Here is a 19198-nt window from a genome sequence, read left to right on the forward strand (position 1 = left end):
TCTCTCCGCGCGCCACCACACGAGGTTACAACCGGTCAAAGATCTCACTTCCTCCATAGCAGTATCCCGGAAGCAAAAACGCAGATATCGATGGCAGAGGGAAAAGACTACCAAGCAGCCACTTAATGACAGACAACATATCAAACAAATATGTCAGGGGAAGAAAAGGAAAACCAATGCAATCTAAAGACAAGGTGTAGCACGAGTGGATACACGGCTCAAGGGGCATGTGGTAAACACTCCGCTCTCCCGACCGTATTGAGTTTCCGAGACCGGAGCCGCTACTTCTCAATCAAGTAGCCCCTCAGTTTGCCTCACAAGGGTTGAGTGCAGCCGGCTTGCCAACAGCGCTCGGCAGACCGGACTGTCACCCAACTAAGTGCTAGCCCAGCCCGACAGTGCTTAACTTCGGTGATCTGACGGGAACCGATGTTACCACTGCGGCAAGGCTGTTGGCTCGTTGAAATTTAGATAGAAAAATTAACGTGCTTCTTGAGATTCATACCTGTTATTTGTAGAACAATAGGTATCCCATAGTCATAAAGGGGAATTATTAGATATCGTACTGCAGCACATTAGTAGCAAAGATTAAGTTGGGCTTGCTAAAGCGCGTGCCTAGTAATAGAGAAGTCGTGTGATCAAATTCCGGTCGAGACATGGAAATTTTTTGAACTGACATCCAACTGAAACACCGCACCACGACATTATTATTATAATTAAGAAACGCTGAATGCAGTGTGTGATGCAGTAAGCCAAAAATGCTGTTACGTAACAAATTTGTACCTATTACACAGTCAGCTTAAAATCTCTAGTCTGTATTCAGTCAGTAAACTTTCAGTTCATGGTTTTAAAAGTAAGACTTTTTGAAAATATCGATATAATTTTAATAACCTGGCTCATATACGTGCTTTAGTATTCATTAAGGGGACACTAACTTACTTCTGAACCTAATTGCTACAAAACATTTAAAATTCACAACTGCATGAACTTGCTTATAATTTCCTCTACAATTTGACTCAGATACTACACGCGTAGGACTCTCATCAACAACAATAATTCATTACAAATTATTAAATTTTTCCCAATTTACAGCTTCTAAACGTCGATGGTTCATTACTATACAGCTAAATTAGGGGATCTATCTTCCTGAAAATGTATAATGACGCAAAATAATTGCAAAATGGAGGAGTTGTTAGACGTAAACGAAAGATGGTAGGCGTCTTTCTACATCCGAAAAATGATGTCTATTCAAATTTCGCGCCAGTCTCATAAGAGTTGAGCCAGTAGTGCCACTATGAGGTTGAAAATCAGGTTTGCTTTAAATACACGCTGTAACGGTCTTGAGCGTTGGTTACTATGAGATTGGATGCCGTGGCTTGATGTTAGTCAAAAATGGCTTTAAGTCGACAGAGACGGCATTATCAGCACTCACTGACTTTGAACTGGGTCGTGTAATTGGGCTACGAGAAGCTGATTCTTCCTTTTGCGATAATGAAGAAAGAATTGGGGTGAAAGTAGCTGTTGTACCTGATTCCTGGCAACGGTGGAAAAGAGAATGTACGGCCGCCAGAAGACCGGGCTCCGGACGGCCACGTGGCACTAACGAGACGTGTTCGCCGTATGACTCTGGCGCGTCGTACACTATCTGCAGCGGCAATCTGAGCAGCAGTTGACACCACAGTGATACAACAAAGTGTGGCAAATCGGTTATTTCATGGACACCTTGTAAGTAGGCTGTTTAGGTTTTTTTATTGGTAACGCCACCTCTGTATGAAAATCACTGGTTGTGCTGTGTGCAGTCTGTGGCTGCTTTTCATTGTTGTAATACTCGCCATTGTAGTGTTAGGCAGCTGGCTGTGAACAGCGCGTAGCGTTGGGCAGTTGGAGGTGAGCCGCCAGCAGTGGTGTATGTGGGGAGAGAGATGGCGGAGTTTTGAAATTTGTCATGAGCTGCTCTATATATATATATATATATATATATATAAAGGTAAATACATTGTTTGTTCTCTATTAATATCTTTCATTTGCTAACTATCCCTATCAGTAGTTAGTGCCTTCCATAGTTTGAATCTTTTATTTAGCTGGCAGTAGTGGCGATAGCTGTATTGCAGTAGTGGGAGTAACCAAGATTTTTGTGAGGTAAGTGATTTGTGAAAAGTACAGGTTAATGTTAGTCAGGGCCATTCTCTTGTAGAGATTATTGAAAGTCAGATTGCGTTGCGCTAAAAATATTGTGCGTCAGTTTAAGCACAGTCCTGTAAAATTGTTCAAAAGGGGACGTTTCAACCTCCGAGCCAGACGCCGTGTAGCGTGCATTCCACTGAACCCCAGCCACCGCCATTTGCGACTTTGTGGTGTCAAGCGAGATCTCATTGGAGTGAAGAGTCGAGGTCTGTAGCGTTTTGTCATGAAAACTGGTTCTGTCTCCGTGCCGGTGATGGCCGTGTGTTGGTTAGGAAGAGGGCAGATGATGGCCTGCAACCAACCTGTCTGCATGTTTGGCAGGCTGGACCTGTACCTGGAGTTATGGTCTGGGGTGCTATTTCGTATGACACCAGGAGCCCTCTCGTGGGTATTCCATGTACCGTGACTGCAAATTTGTACGTAGACTTGGCGATTTGACCAATTGTGCTGCCATTCATGAAGAGCATTCCAGGCGGTGTTTTCCAGCAGGATACCACTCGTCCTCATACCGCTCCGCTGTTGTAACCCAGCATGCTCTACTGAGTGTCGGCATGTTACCTTGGCCTGCTCGATCAGCAGATCTGCCTTCAATCGACGACATATGGGACATGATCGGACCACAACTTCAGCGTCGTCACAAACAGTATTAACCGTCCCGGTATTTACCGGCCAAATGCAACAGGCTGGGGACAACATCTCACAAACTAACACCCGGCACCTGTACAAACTAATGCATGCACGTTTCGATGCTTACATTCAACATTCTTGCAATTGCACTGGTTATTAATATACCAATGTTTCACATTTGCAGTGGATTATCTCGTGCTTACATTAAGCCGTGATCCTACAATATTAATCACTTAAATATGTTACATAGGAAAATCTATTCCAAAAATTTCATTTCCCTATATTAACTATTTTTTGGTACTGCGATGTTTTTTTCTCCGTTAGTGTATTTACAGGATAATGGTGAAACTTACAAATTAGAATAATACCTAGGACTGAATAAAACAATATTGTTACCCTTTAAATTCGTTTAATTTTTACGATCTTAGATACAAATTTTGGAAAAGTTTTCAACTTAACTGATGTTAGATATTTTAAGATATTTCACCTTTTTCAAGCTCTAACAGTGACCATGTATACATGTTAAATGTTGGAGAGATCCATGTCCGCTTATTACACACAACTGTTAATCATTTTCATGCTCAAACATATAACAGCGTCTTTCTGACACCATTATGGGTTACTTTTATTTATATCTTATTCTCCCGATAGTAAATCTATGGAATAACAAAAAGAAAATATTACTGTACATAACAAACTAGAGAATAGCACCGTGAAATAATAACCACTAATCATGGCACAGACGTGTTGAAACATGTTTCGACACAAAAAATAATTAGAGTTATTTGTGTAGTAGGCAGACCTGAATTCCCACCATCTATTAGAAAAAACAATATTCGTTATATGACAGCTGAGCAGCAAAGGGCTAATCAAAAAATCACATTTAATTCTGATGAGTAGGTCCAGAAACTGGTACCTTACATAAGTACAAATTTAAGTTGCGGAAACGAACATTGAAATAAAAATAAAGGAAATTCGTGTTATATTTAAAGATACATTTATATTTTTGCCGTAACCTTAGTCTTCTGTTCCAGGGATTCTGTTACTTCTCTCTTCTACTTCTTTTTATGCTTACTCTGCCTTTTCCTTTTTTTCTGATGCTCAGTACGCACTTACATTCATAACTTCTATGGGCATAACATAAATGTTTTGAAGAGTTGCAATGCACCAAAACTCTGCTTCCACAGCAATACACCTCTGGAATAATGTAACAGATATACAGGGTGAGTCACGTTAGACATAACACCCCCTTTTATTTCCTGGACGGTTCTAGGTGTCGAAGAGTGGTTTTTGCAAATGGTAGAACGCCAAGGAGGGTGTACTTCAGAACGTGATTAAGTGTCTTAACTATTGTATTGATAGAGATACTAAAGCAAGTATGATTATTTTGAATAGAGTGATACACCTTTTTAATGGCATCCGAAAGCGCTTGAAAAAGTGAGTGCAGCGATATAATGCTTGTTAAGTTCAAACTATTAGCAAAAGAACCCGAGAAATGCACTTAAATTGGAAATTGATGTTGCCAGAGTCAGCTATTGCGGTGTAAACACTGTCAAGCAGAGCTCTCATGCTAGGCTATGTCGTTGTACGCAAGAGAGGGCTGGGCTACTACGATAAACTCTCATTTCATATAGAATATAGGTCCATGCTCAGCCATTATTTTTGGATATGTATCTACGACGTAAGCTGGCTTCTACCACACTAGATGCGGGCGGTCTTGAAATCTATTTCAGATGTGTGTACGTTTCCATGTTTCTGTGGAACCAACTACAGTTTCGTGTGGCAGTTTTCCATAAACCCTCCCCATTGCTGCGTGCTATTGTGCAATACTCACACGCCCCTTCATCATTGGACTTACTTGGAGGTGCTTTGACGATCTTCTTCTCAGGATAGCCGGCTGCGACGATCTGCACAACTTCTTCTCCGAAGATATGATGCTCTTTGGAGGAATTTTCTCTACTCTTAAAATAATTGCGTGCACTCAGGAGACTTTTAAATCAACCCTACGATATTTCGCTTCCACAAAGAGAGCACCACATAACAGTTTCACATCAGTGAATCATATTTCGTACATCCAATGACTCCCGGTCCGTCAGAAACTATTGAATACTTTTACAATAAAAACAGTTCCAAATAATCTCTCAAGGTTCTCACAAGTACACCATCCGCAACTGTAGAGAGTCAGTAAGTAAGTAAATAAGTAAAAAGTAAGTTGTATTTTCTTCTCTTTTACATGCTTCAACTGTTCATAATAATGACTGAAGTAGCACCGTCACGGAGTAAGGCGCGCTTGCTCCTAGTGCTAGGCATTTAACTTATGTGGTGAGCGCGGCAACCACTTACCCGCGCCCATCGACCGTCACTATTGCCGTTTTCTCCCGATACAAGGCCATCCTGCACACACATAAATCGGTGTTGAGGTAGACACATCTCCAATCTCTCACGCTCGTACTTAAAATATCGGGTGTTCGAGACCGTGGAAGGCCGAGTGTCTCTAGAATATACGCCGAAATTCTCGAGGCACTACCCATATCGTGTAGGGCCCCCCCGTTTTTCGTATGACTACGGTCATGAGAGGTACTATTTGTCACTCAAAATTGAAGTATCGGCGTAGAAACAGCTGCATTGACGGTAGTGTGTTTACCTCTTAATTTCACTTTCTTACTAAATACTATAGATTTACAATGTATTCCTTTACTCTTCTCCAACTCTCGAACTGGAATGGGATGGGAAGCGTCGAGACTCCGAAATTACCTAAAGATGGGCAGGTTGAGGTAAGTAATGAGAGTAACAATTAGTACAAATTGATCTGAAGAGGAGGAATACACACTGTACGACCACAGAGAATAAGTAAATAACACATGGCGTAAAAGGACACAGAGGATCTGCCAAGAATTCTCTACATTATCGTGATGTTCTGAAGTAATTGTGGCCGGCTGGTGTGGCCGAGCGGTTCTAGGCGCTACAGTCTGAAACCGCAAGACCGCTACGGCCGCAGGTTCGAATCCTGCCTCGGGCTTGGACGTGTGTGATGTCCTTAGGTTAGTTAGGTTTAAGTAGTTCTAAGTTCTGGGGGACTGATGACCGCAGCAGTTAAGTCCCATACTGCTCAGAGCCATTTGAACCATTTGAAGTAATTGTATTTCACGTATACGACTACGAGGGGTGACCTTAAAGTAAGTCCCGACCGGTCGCGAAACGCAAACGACAGTGAAAATCAGATGTATTTTATTTGTGACGGTCAGCGACGCTTTCCAGCTACTTCTCTATATAGTCGCCCTTCCGGCTTCTATATTTCTCGTAGCGTAGTACCAACTATCCAATACCCTTGCCATAGAACGTAGTTGCCTGTACTTTCCGCCAGGTCCCTGCGGTGGTGTGCTTCTCGTCATTTGTGCCAAAATGTTGCTTTCATAGCCAACGGATCTTGTGAGCAGAGATGAAAATCTGTATTATATATGATCAAACACATCCCATCGAAAACGGGAGCGTCTTCCTTGCCCCCTTTAGATCTGTGACCGAGATTTGTCGAAGGAAATGAATGACAGTTAGGCCATGTGGAGTTACAAGAAATGAGGCAAAGCTTCTCGGTAGGAATTTGGGGGGAGACGCTATTTTATAGGCTTCTTAACGTAAGTACCATGCTCTCACAAGGGAACCTCCCCATCGCACCCCCCTCAGATTTAGTTATAAGTGGGCACAGTGGATACGCCTTGAAAAACTGAACACAGATCAATCGAGAAAACAGGAAGAAGTTGTGGGGAACTATGAAAAAAATAAGCAAAATATAGAAACTGATTAGTCCATGTGGACGATAGGTAACAACAAGGACGATGTGAGCTGAGGAGCACTGTGGTCTCGTGGTTAGCGTGAGCACCTGTGGAAGGAAAGGTCCTCGGTTCAACTCTACCCTCGAGTGAAAAGTTTAATTTTTTGTTTTCAGACAATTATCAAAGTTCAGGCACTCACACATCAATTTCGCTCTCCAAAATTCCAGGACATGTTCAGATTTGCTTGGACATATGCAGGATTTGACGGTCTACACAAGGAAAAATTTGAAAACGTTAAAAACATATGTTTTGACAGAGCACAGGGAAAACTGTACAACTGTGAAACTGTTGCATTCATTTGTTGCAGTTTATGTGACAAACTCTTATGTTTTCATCACTCTTTTGGGAGCGATTATCACATCCACGAGAAAACCTAAATCGGGCAAGGTAGAAGAATCTTTTTACCCATTCGCCAAGTGTGCAAGTTAGGTGGGTCGACAACATATTCCTGTCATGTGACGCACATGCCGTCACCAGTGTCGTATAGAATATATCAGACGTGTTTTCCTGTGGAGGAATCGGTTGACCTATGACCTTGCGATCAAATGTTTTCGGTTCCTATTGGAGAGGCACGTCCTTTCGTCTACTAATCGCACGGTTCTGCGGTGCGCTCGCAAAACACAGACACTAAACTTATTACAGTGAACAGAAACGTCAATGAACGAATGGACAGATCATAACTTTGCGAAAATAAAGGAATTAAAATTTTCCCTCGAGGGGGAGACTTGAACCACTGACCTCTCGTTCTGCAGCTGCTCACGCTGACCACGGGACCACGGGACCACGGCGCTCCTGGGCTAACAGTGTCCTTGCTGTTACATATCTTGCACATGGACTACTCAGTTTGTATATTTTTTTTCATAGTTCCACACAACTTCTTCCTGTTTTCTCGATTGATCTGTGTTCAGTTTTTCAAGGCCTATCTACTGTGCCAACTTATAACTAAATCTGAGGGGGGTGCGATGGGGAGGTTCCCTTGTCAGAAGCAAAAAGCGAGGTGACGCGATTGACGGGCATATTAGAGGCACTGCGGAACACATCTGAGCAAAGCTTCATAGGACTGTCGCTATGATTTCTACTTTGCGACCGATCGGAACTTACTTTCTAGACACCCTTCGCATTTTAACACACATCAGCTTATACGATTGGCTTTTCTCAGTTATGTACTTGATTATAAGAGTGTGGCGCAGACAGAATGATAATATTCTCTTACTAAACGCACAGGCTCTAAGAATATCTAGAAGCAACAGTGGTTGCATGTTCTTTCTTCAGTAGAAGAACAGGAGAACTTGGATGGCACTAAGCACTATGGGACTTAACATCTGAGGTCATCGGTGCCCTAGACTTAGAACAACTTAAACCGAACTAACCTAAGGACATCACACACATCCATGCCCGAGGCAGGATTCGAACCTGCGACCGTAGCAGCAGACAGGGGAACTATTTCGAAACTTGTACACGTCCAGTTTAGTTATACTAGGACTGTCTTAGGACTAAACCGTTCTATTCTAGAATATGCTTTGCCAAAGGAAGATGTAGAGAAGCTTAGCACCATCCGATGGAAATAAAATAATATCAGGCATAATCTTCCTAGAAACACATTCTCCAATGACCACCTAATAATGTAACAACTCGAAATATTGTGTAATGGGGAAACAAATGGAAACTGAACATGTAGCGCTGAAAAACAAGAATTATGTACCAGCATCGTAGTTGTGTAGTGTGTCCTTACTTTGCTGCGAGAAATGTGCAAATATCAATATACCAATGTAACGAAGCAATTGCAGCAGCCTACATTTTCTACTTTCCTGCAAGAACACTGCTGTGATCTCAGTAATTAGCGAGAAACATCATTACTGATCACAGCACAGAGTATTTCGAGATCTACACTGATTTCTTCAAATCATAGGTAATGGCGGTGGGGGTCGATCATTCTTCTGTCAAGCTCTGATTGCAAATAACTAGTTTCGTTTGCTCGTGTGAGTTCTAGTTCTAGTTTTTCTGTAACATCCGGAGTTGCAGATTTACACTGCATACAGAAACATATATCAAAGCTATTTAATTGTAATTATTTACAGATTTGGGTCCAAGATATGCAACCTCCAGGAATTGCCAAGAAGTCTAATTCACTTGTAAATCACATTATAAGAACCACGATTAAAAACTGTTATGCGTGAAAAACATAAAATTTAGTGGCTGAAGAGAGCCAAGAGAATATGAAATATAATGAAATAACTGACGGCTGATCAAAATGGCACAATTACAAATACTAAATGAGCTCCATCACTCATAAATTCTACTTTATGTAGATAAATAATTCGAAGACGAGTGTCAAACGTCGAAACTCGGCAAAGGGAAACATCGTGTACAAATACAGGCGAACAATCTTTCCAAGCCATACCTGCACCCACTTAAAGCAAATACATTGCCAGAAAAAAATTATTACACTCTTTTACATCCTTCTAATGCATTCGAGATTTATTGTTGCAGCACAGCATATGGAGTATATGAAATGATTACATTTACAGGTGTCGATCCATGTTGAAAGAATCATATTAGTACGCGGTATAGACTCCACTGGCGGCAATGTAGGAGCTGAGCCTGGCGTCCAGTCCAGTCTATCGTACATGTGGCTAACACCGTCCAGGGATGCGTTATGCTACGTTTGCTCGTTCTATTCAAGTAGTTCTGTAATAGTCGTTGGCTGAGGAGTCGCACAAGTCACTCGTCCCATCATAACCTACTCCTGCTAGATTGTAGACATGTTAGGAGATGGTGCTGGTCAGGGAAGTTGCCGCACTTCTTGCAGAGCACTCTGAGTTTGCAGGCAGTGTGTGGGCGAGCATTATCCTGTTGGAACATCGCATCACCTTCCTGTTACGAGAACGGCCAACGAACGGGTCAAACATCATTCTGCACCTACCGAGCACAGGTTGGCTTCTCCTCCACAAGCACCAAAGGTGAATCAGAGTTGCAGCTCATCGTAGCCCAGACCATAATGCCTGGGTTGAGCACAAGTGTCTTGCATGAATGCACCCTAAGAGAAAGCGCTTATCAGGTCTACGCCCTACGCACAAGCGACCATGACTTGTGTGCAAACTGAATGTGCTTTCATCGCTGAAGACCGCAGCGCGCCATTCCATCTTCCAAGTGATCTTCTGGCGGCACCAGCCGAGCACTGGAGGCAGAAGCTGTGATGCGAGTGGAAGACGGGCAATAGGTGTGCGTGCCCGTAGTCCCACTCCCAATAACTGGTTTGCAACAGTTCATGTCGACACGTGTCGGCTCACAAGATTTCAATGCGGGCCGTCAGCAAGTGTCAGCGTGTGAATCATTTAACGAAACATCGTTGATATTCGTTTCAGATTGTATCGAGTGGATTCTCGTGTACAGTATGGAGGCAACCTCATGAATCCATGGACTCTGCATGTCAGCAGGGGTCTGTTCAAACTGGTGGAGGCTCTGTAATGGAGTGGGGTGTGTGCATTTGGAGTCATATGGGACCCCAGATACGTCTAGATATGACAGTAGCAGGTGACACATAGGTAAGCATCCTGTTTTATCACCTGCATCCATTCATGTCCATTGTGCCTTCCGACGGACTTGCGAAATTCCAGCAGGGCAATGCGACACCACACTTATCCATTATAGTTACAGAGTGGATCCAGGAACAGTCTTCTGAGTTTAAACACCTCCACTGGCCACCAGACTCCCCAGGCATGAACAGTAATTAGCATATTTGGGATGTGTTGCAACGTGCTGTTCGTAGACATCTTCACCCTCTCGTACTCTTACGAATTTATGGACGGCCCTGCAGGTTTCATGGTGTCATTTCCCTCCAGCACTACATCAGACATCAGTCGAATTCATGCCACGTCGTGTTACGGCACTTCTGCGTGCTCGTGGAGACTCTACACGATATTAGACAGGTGCATCATTTTCTTTGGATTTTCAGTGTAATTTTGCATAGACGAAATATATAACAAGACTAGTTCACTTACAATATGAGAGGGAAGATCGAATAGGTTACAAGTCATCATGGTGCGGTATTCGGAGAATAACTCCATGCCATATTAAAACGCAGGAATACTAAAGTATCAGAGGTCAAGTGATTTAGGTACTCTTATACTATGAGGGACAAAATATGGGGTGACGCGTCCTGATGGAACTTAGAAGCTTCAGCAATGCCGTCTTGCTTTAGCTGGGATTCTAGGAATTGCTGTTAGACATTCAGTGGTAGTGTAAGGTGGGTCGTTAGTATACATGATGCACGTACGTTTTATTAACTTTTCTGCAGATATGATATGTGGGTTAATCAGTACACAAAATTTGATGCTTAAGGTGCTGGTTGTGTGGAGCTCCTATCAAATGGTAACATACACTTTCTGAGCTGTGTAACCTTTGTAGTCTAATTTGTGAAGCACCGGATTGTGGTTTGCTTTTTTCCTTTAGTGTAAAATGCAAAGAATTTCATAATCGTTGATTTTGGCACATTTAAAAGACGAACTGATGCAGTCATTGTAACTGCACATCACAAATACTGTGTTCCATCGATCATTTGCGTTTGTTTTACATTCACAAGCAAGTTAATTGTAAAATATGCCTACATATCGAACATTTATAAGTTCCTTTTTTTAAATTTATATATGAGTTAGTAATTCCTACCAGCATCTTATTACAATAATGAAAATTCTTCTTGGTGAAGAAGAAGTTTTTAAGTAGATACAGTCTTCGGTTTCAAATTTTAATTTGCTGTCTGTGAGACATTTTGTATGAGTGGGTAAGTTGGCTAGTTATCAAAAATTTTAGTTTCAGGTTACAAGTGCTAAAGGGAGCCTTATTATGAATTAATGATTGTCATTTTACCTCCGGGTTACCTTAATCAAGTGCATTTTTGTTAATTTCGGACTGCACTGGATTATTTACAGCAAACTTCATGAGGGAATAAATATACTGTGAAGCATTAACCTTAATACATGTCTACAAGATGATCGTGAGTGAGCACCACATATTATCTAACAGCTCGATTTTCCAGCATTGAAGACTTTCTTTGTCAAAGATGAGTAACTCCATACCATTATTCCATAAGATATATTGAATGAAAATATGAACATGTATCAATTTACTGATGTGTCATTGATCAAGATTTGTAATGATTCTAAAGGCAGATGTGTCTGAACTAAGTTACATTAGGAGCTCCAGAACTCAAAGTGAGGCCATTAGCAGAAAATCAGCCAATAATAGTTTTGAGAACAATGTTTTCAGTCTTTCATTTCTGTATGTATGCTTAGATTGATTACGGTATTAGTGTCATCTGCAAAAAGGGCAAATTCTTCTTGTTGTATATTAGACGGAAGATTGTTTACATACATGAGGAACATTCTCCCCAGTCAGTACAATGTCACTAGACTACATTGGTTCAATTTTCCGCTTTGTTTTGGTTAGATATGACTTAATCATTGCTTGGGTATACCATCAATCCCATAACCGTTCGATTTATCTAGGAAAATCCTGTCATTCGCATCAAATATCAACTTTTGCTATTTCATTACCTAATGCTTGTAAAATTTCGTGAGTGAACATGTAAATGGCATTCCCAATAGAGCAACTCTTCAAAAATACCAACTGTGGTTTGCTGCGGATTTTATTGCTAAAGTGAGATGCTATTCTAGAATATATCACCTCATCAAAATTTTTTAGAGAATAATGTCAGCGCAGACATAGATTGGTACTTCTTGATATCTATCAACTTTCTTAACGATGACAGAGGCATACTTCGATCTCTATAATAATATTTTTTTGATGACTGGTACGTCTGAAAAAGATTTTCAGTTAGTACTTTTGGTATAATATCATTGGCATATCTCCAGAATGAGATTTTCACTCTGCAGCGGAGTGTGTGCTGATATGAAACTTCCTGGCAGAGTGAAAATCTCATTCTGGAAACATCCCCCAGGCTGTGGCTAAGCCATGTCTCCGCATTATCCTTTCTTTCAGAAGTGCTAGTTCTGCAAGGTTCGCAGGAGAGCTTCTGCAAAGTTTCGAAGCTAGGAGACGATGTACTGGCAGATGTACTGTGAGGACGGGGCGTGAGTCGTGCTTGGGTAGCTCAGTTGGTAGAGCACTTGCCCGTGAAAGGCAAAGGTCCCGAGTTCGAGTCTCGGCCCGACACACAGTTATAATCATTGGGATACATTAAAGTATTTGATGAATAGATTGCGTGGGCCATGAACAGTGACTTCAGGTATGGAGGAAAGAGAGAGGTTCAGTGACTCCATGTAAATTGGATCAAAAACGTAAATTCAGCATGGAAGCTTTCGTAATAAAAGACAGTTTAAAAATACAATAATTTATTGTCAAGAAGGTACAGAGTACAGGCACCGCATTTGCTAATGCGATAATCTGAATATTTCAGGCAGGTAAGTCCGACTGCTGCAGCAGCAACACGCCTGGCACTCAGCCGTGGTGGGGGTAGTGCCCTCCATAGTGTGGCGGCCTGCCGTGGTAGCCGCCATCGTGCCCGTGGTGTGGTGGTCCTCCATAGTGCGGTGGAGGTCCATACCGGCCACCGTGGTGCCCCGCCACTGGTTCTGCTGCAGCCGCCGCCTCCGCACGTGAAGGGTACACAGCCAACACCACCAGCAGCGCAGCGGCAAAGATCACCTGCAACACGTTTCCATGCTTCAAATCGTTCAAATGGCTCTGAGCACTATGGAACTTAACTTCGGAGGTCATCAGTCCCCTAGAACTTAGAACTACTTAAACCTAACTAACCTAAGGATATCACACACATCCATGCCCGAGGCAGGATTCAAAACTGCGACCGTAGCGGTCGCGCGGTTCCAGACTGTAGCGCCTAGAACCCCTCGGCCACCCCTGCCGGCACACGTTTCCATGTTACCACCTGTAGGCAATTACACCGTATCTGAGCATGTACGAGAGTGTCCGGTTCGTGGATCTCGCTGTGTTGCTGAAGTTTCCACATCAGAAATGTGTTACAGACTAGCTGTTGTTTACAGTACACACACAGTGTTTCAAACATAGCTGTTGTTTATACCCTGCCACTGTCTTGTGAGAACTATTGCGACTATGTTTAGAATGCGCGTCGGCTGACTCCAAACATAAAGAAATGTCTAAAGGCATATATAAATCACCACCCCAAATATTGTTACGAAAATTCATTTATTTCCACTACCGATTGCGTTCATTGAACTTCGTCAAGTGCCAAGTGCCTGACAGCTTGTTCAGTGTTTCATCACACAACAAAGCAGTTTCAGTAACCAAAAGCACTTGTCACTTATTCTGTTCAAAGAACACGTCACTCGTGTTGCTTTAGATAGCGGCGGACCATATTCTAAGAAGGCACAACCTAGTTTTATGAAGACTCTCGTTTAGTTTGAGAACCTGTTCGACTGAATTACCTTAAACACCATCATGTGACCTATACGTAGATGTGATACGCAGTTCTGGATCAGCAACAAAGTCACACTTGAAACTTCCTGGCAGATTAAAACTATGTGCCGGACCGAGACTCGAACTCGGAACCTTTGCCTTTCGCGGGCAAGTGCTCTACCAACTGAGCTACCCAAGCACGACTCATGCCCCGTCGAGTCTCGGTCCGGCACACAGTTTTAATCTGCCAGGAAGTTTCATATCAGCGCACACTACGCTGCAGAGTGAAAATCTCATTCTGGAAAGTCACACTTGTTCGACAAACGGAGAAATTAAAAGAGCAATTTGTGATTGGTGCATCTGAAGGACAGCTGTAGATTTTTATAGGAATCCTCATTGCCGCTCAACTAGAAAGCTGTCTTGCATAGCAACTGTATCTGTCTTCAGCGGAGTGTTAGATCTTACATAAATACTACTTCATGCTAACCGGAAGGAAAGAGAGACGCTGGTCTTTATGCTCAGTCGAAACAGCGTAGGTATTTTTTTTCTTTCGAGATTAGAGAATTGAAAAGACTAATCGTGGTACTCAGATCAGGTGACTTGTGTTATACTGCCATGTGTGTGGTTCACAAGTATACGTAAGTATCATGAATAATAAATTTCACAACTAATTTGAGCTACACATTACTCCATTAGCTACCCACACCCGCATTGCTGGGGACGTGTTTTCCTCTTACCTGGTAGATTAGTTACATGAGGCCACAGAATTAAAACTGTTGGTCATTTGCTAAAAACCTGAGATTTACGATAATGAATACAAACATGTAGATGAACCATCAAACAAAATTCTGTGGTACAGATGCAAACCACAAATATTCCCTTATCGGTTCACTAATGAAGTCGTAACGTTAGTCTTGAGATAACGTCATTTTCACTGCAGTGGAAAATTTGGACTATGAGACCAAACTGCTGAGGTCATCGGTCCCTAGGCTTACGCACTACTTAATCTAATTTAAAGAAACTCATGCTAAGGACGACACACACACACCTATTCCCGAGAGAGGACTCGAACCTCCGACGGAGGGAACCGCGCGAACCGTGACAAGACGCCCTAGACCGCACGCCTACCCCGCGCGGCTCACTGCAGTGGTAATCGTCATTATAGAAGGCAGAAGCGAATCGTAACGTGATTGTGCGTTTATATTTGGTGTCAATAGTGTCTCAGAAAGTTTAGCACTGTAAATATTCTTCGCCAAAATGTCTCTGCTGAGTGTAGTAGGTAAGAATGACATGTACGAGGGCTATTCGGAAGTTGAAGTCCGATCGGTCTCGAAAGGGAAACCACAGTGAAAATGTTTTATTTGCAACAGTCACCTACACCTTTCAGTTCCTTCTCTACACAGTCGCCGCTCTGTTTCAGACATATAGCCTAGAATTATACCAAGTTTCCAATACCCTCGTCATTGAAGGCAGCCACCCGTACTTTCTGCCAGGTCTCTACTCTGATCTGCACCTTGTCGTCTATGCCAAAATTTTGACTTCATACTCAGCGGTTCAAGTGAGCAGAGATGAAAATCAGAGTGAACCAAGTCCGAGTTGTATGGTGGTTGGTCAAACACTTCCCATCGAAAACGCTGCAAGAGCTTCCTCGTTGCTCCTGCAGTGTGTGTGGCCGAGAATTTGCGTGAGGAAGGAGATGCATAAGTTATGTTTTGTGGGTTGCATGAAATCAGACGAAATCTCTCACAGGCACCCATACTTGGAGCGAGACACTATTTTCCAGTCATCCTTATGTGCTCTCTGTGCCCTCAGAAAAGAGTAGTGAGGCATAATCGACGGGCATACTAGAGACACTGCCCAACATATCTATGCAAAGTTTCATCTGATTTTCATTGTGGTTTTCATTTCGCGGATGACTCGACCTTGCTTTGCAAACAGCCTTCGTATATCCTGGCAGACTGGTTTTTAATAGGTGTGCACCCTTTAAGTTGTCCCAAATGGATTTCAGTACTGCACAACATATATTAACAGAGGAGGCTGCAGAGGAAGTGTCCTTCTCACTGCGCAGGGACGACCCTGTATATCGAAGACGTAATTAAAAAAATAAAAGTTTCATAAGTGCATTTAAAGTTTACAGTGAAAAGTATCAAAGGTAACAAACGGACTAGCATTGAAAACTGAGCACACATTGTCAAAATGAGTCTATTAGTGCCACAAATAAGCCATAACTTGAAGACGAAATTTCTAAGAACGTACGTCTGGAGTACAGAAATGTAAGTAGGTGAATAATGGGCCGTGGGACAACCGAGTACCGAAGTGTCTGAGATGTGAGGAGACAAGGGTAGAAGGAGAACTGGAATAAACGAGAGAATAGTAACGGAGAAGCAGTACTCTGGATCGAAAACGGAAAATGGAATGGTACTCATGCCTACAATATTTTTAGCTAAAGTTAAATAACCTACATCACGTTTATCATAACTGTTTGATCTGACAATCCTACACATCCTTTATTTAAACGTAATTTGTAGCAGTGTTCGAAAAGGTTAGTTGTATTCAGAAATACGAGTCACACAACGAAAAATAACAAAATGCTCTATGTAAAAGCCTGAAACTGAAATTTCAGTTCGACAAATAACTGACAGAAAAGTATCGGACGATTATTAACCGCTAAACGATGTACCGCAGCAACCCAAAGAAAGGTTTGAATCGAGGGCAATAGATTATTTCACAGAATAAAAGAAATGTCAGGAGAAATATTCAGCGTCAACGTGGCGTCTGACTCATGGAAAGGAAATAAAATTAAACAGACTGTAATTAGACAACGTGATTTGTCTTTCCTTTGTGCTGTGAAACACCACTGATAATTATTCATAGTGGTTGTGCCGGACGTTACTGAAGCAGAGGGTGTGCCAGTAGAGGCTGCAAGTTCGAGGAATTTGTGAATACTGTCACTGCGTATACATACAAACTGAAAGTCAAATAATGAAAGCGTATTGTTGTCAGACTTCCTTGAAAACTTGCCAATAAAACACATGGGAATGTCATGGAAAGAAATTCATTCAAATAATGACCACAACTGTAATGTATTTTTGATTACTGCTCAGGAAGACAGATCTGAAGATATCAGCATAGAGAAGCACAACAATATTTAATGTTACCAACAACTTAAAATTGGAACGATTGCATACTAAATGTTATGGGGAAGGTGAACCGAAAACAACGTTTTATTGGTAGAACTCTTAGAAGTTGCAAAAAATCTAATAAAGATGTTGCCTACACTACGCTTTTTCGCCTCTTCTCTAGTATTTTTCCGCAGGTGGAATACTTACCAGACACTATTGGCGCAGGACACTGGAGAAGTTCTTACTTTTCATGAAATCTTTTCATGAAATTTCAGTATCCAACTCTCTCCTCTGTAAGCGAAAATGTTTTGTTAACTGTAGCCTACGCAGGGAAGGATTACTATATGGTTAAAGTGAAAAATATCAGAGCGGTCACGAAAAGATTCAGTTGCTCATTTTTCTCACATGCCATTCGAGAGTGCAATGGTAGCGTTTTTCCACATCTATAATCCGCAAGCCACCTTACGGTGTGTGGTGGAGGGTACTGTGCGTACCACTGTCGCTTCGCCCTTTTCCCGTTCTTGTAGCGTAAGGTGCGTGGGAAGAACCATTGCTTGTAAGCCCCCGTGTGTATCCGAATTTCTCTAATTTTATCTTTATGGCCCTTACGCGTAATATAGCCAGGAGGAAGGACTGTATTGGTTGACTCTTCTAGCAACTCACGCTCTCGATCAGAACGGTTCTCTTGCGCTGTCCGCCACTAGAGTTGGCTAAAAATCTCCGTGACGCTTTCGAGCTTACTAAACGATCCTGTAATAAAACCTACGCGCATCACTATTTCCTCTGTCAGTCATATCTGGCATGAATTACAAGCTGACGAGGAATATTCAAGCACAGTCTAAAAGCTGTACTATGGACTTTCAGACACAAGTGTGAAATTCAGGTAGTCATATAGATGTAGACGTAGATGCAGAGGGGATAGTATGCAAGGCTAATCAACGACAACAAAAATACGTGAATATTTCGATCTTAACAGTGTCCTTTGCTATGAAACCAGAGTGATTATCAATTAGGTAGCACTTAGAAATAGATTTTTGAAGTTCTGATTCAGTACAATGATGTTCTTAGGTTTTCTGTGTTGCCTGTAGATGCACGTATGGTGGAAACTTACCAGGGACGTCTTCATAGTGTAGCAGTTAGTTGGAAGCAGAGCGATCGCAACTGTGTGGCCCTTGTGGAGGACGCGAGTCTTTTATACTGCGAGGAGATTCGTAAGGCGAGGCCAGCAACCGGCTCACGTCCCAAAATTCTTCTGGGCCGTCGCGAATCCTTTTTACGCGGTGAAAGCGGCAAAGCAGTGCCAACGTCACCCGGCTCTCCCAACGTCATGCTCGGGACCGGCCGTTGACCTAGAGAATTCCCGGGGATTCACCGACACCTACGGTCGCGCATCATGACGTGTGCTGGCCCCTGACACTGTTATTAACGGGGCACACCCAGTGCTGTCGCACGGCTCTCCTGGATGTCGCGTGCATCAGGGGAAGCCTGCAGTAACCCCCTTGTACGACGTGAGAATCTTCAGACCTCGTTAGTGCGTACGACAATATAAGAAATACTTTTGATTTCCGAATGTCAAGCTCTGTTTCTGTTATCTCGAACTGACCAGTTTCGGGCAGTGTTGCTCATCTTCAGATCATTTCTCATTGTTAAAGAGTAACCACTCTTAACGGGCATCATCAGTTTCTCTGCCATATACTAATACATGTCAGTACATTACAGTGAAATTGATGTTCAATTAAGACCTGTTGCTTCATAGCTACGAGAAATGATCTGAAGATGAGCGACTCAGGCCGAAACTGGTCAGTTCGAGATAATAGGACAGCGATTGACAGACAGAAGGTAGGTGTTTCTTCTTCAAGTAAGCATCGTAGATAATTCATCGCCGACAATGATATCCAGTTCTTATAAAAATATCACGTAGTGGAACTGATCGCACTTAACGACAGAAAATGACTTACCATGCAAGCCCAATTAAAAATCCGTGCCATTATTGTTACCAAGTTTCCTAATTCCTAAGTACAAGGTGTTTCGAAGGGATTTATC

At 42.4% G+C, this 19198-nt stretch overlaps 1 long non-coding RNA gene, 1 other non-coding gene and 1 pseudogene across 2 annotated transcripts; 1 reads left to right on the forward strand and 2 right to left on the reverse strand.

Moving 5' to 3' along the window:
* Window positions 1-339: 339 nt before the first annotated feature.
* Window positions 340-457, reverse strand: LOC126261463 (5S ribosomal RNA; annotated as a pseudogene).
* Window positions 458-12739: 12282 nt separating this feature from the next.
* Window positions 12740-12814, forward strand: Trnas-uga (transfer RNA serine (anticodon UGA)). The gene has a single exon. It is a non-coding gene; the product is annotated as a tRNA-Ser (tRNA).
* Window positions 12815-12974: 160 nt separating this feature from the next.
* On the reverse strand, window positions 12975-18398 carry LOC126260174 (uncharacterized). Its single transcript, XR_007546619.1, has 2 exons — window positions 18267-18398; window positions 12975-13304 (listed from the first exon to the last, which is right to left on the reverse strand). It is a non-coding gene; the product is annotated as an uncharacterized LOC126260174 (long non-coding RNA).
* Between the last annotated feature and the right edge of the window lie 800 nt (window positions 18399-19198).

This window comes from Schistocerca nitens, chromosome 5 (genome assembly GCF_023898315.1).
Source record: "Schistocerca nitens isolate TAMUIC-IGC-003100 chromosome 5, iqSchNite1.1, whole genome shotgun sequence".
Lineage (NCBI taxonomy): Eukaryota > Metazoa > Arthropoda > Insecta > Orthoptera > Acrididae > Schistocerca > Schistocerca nitens.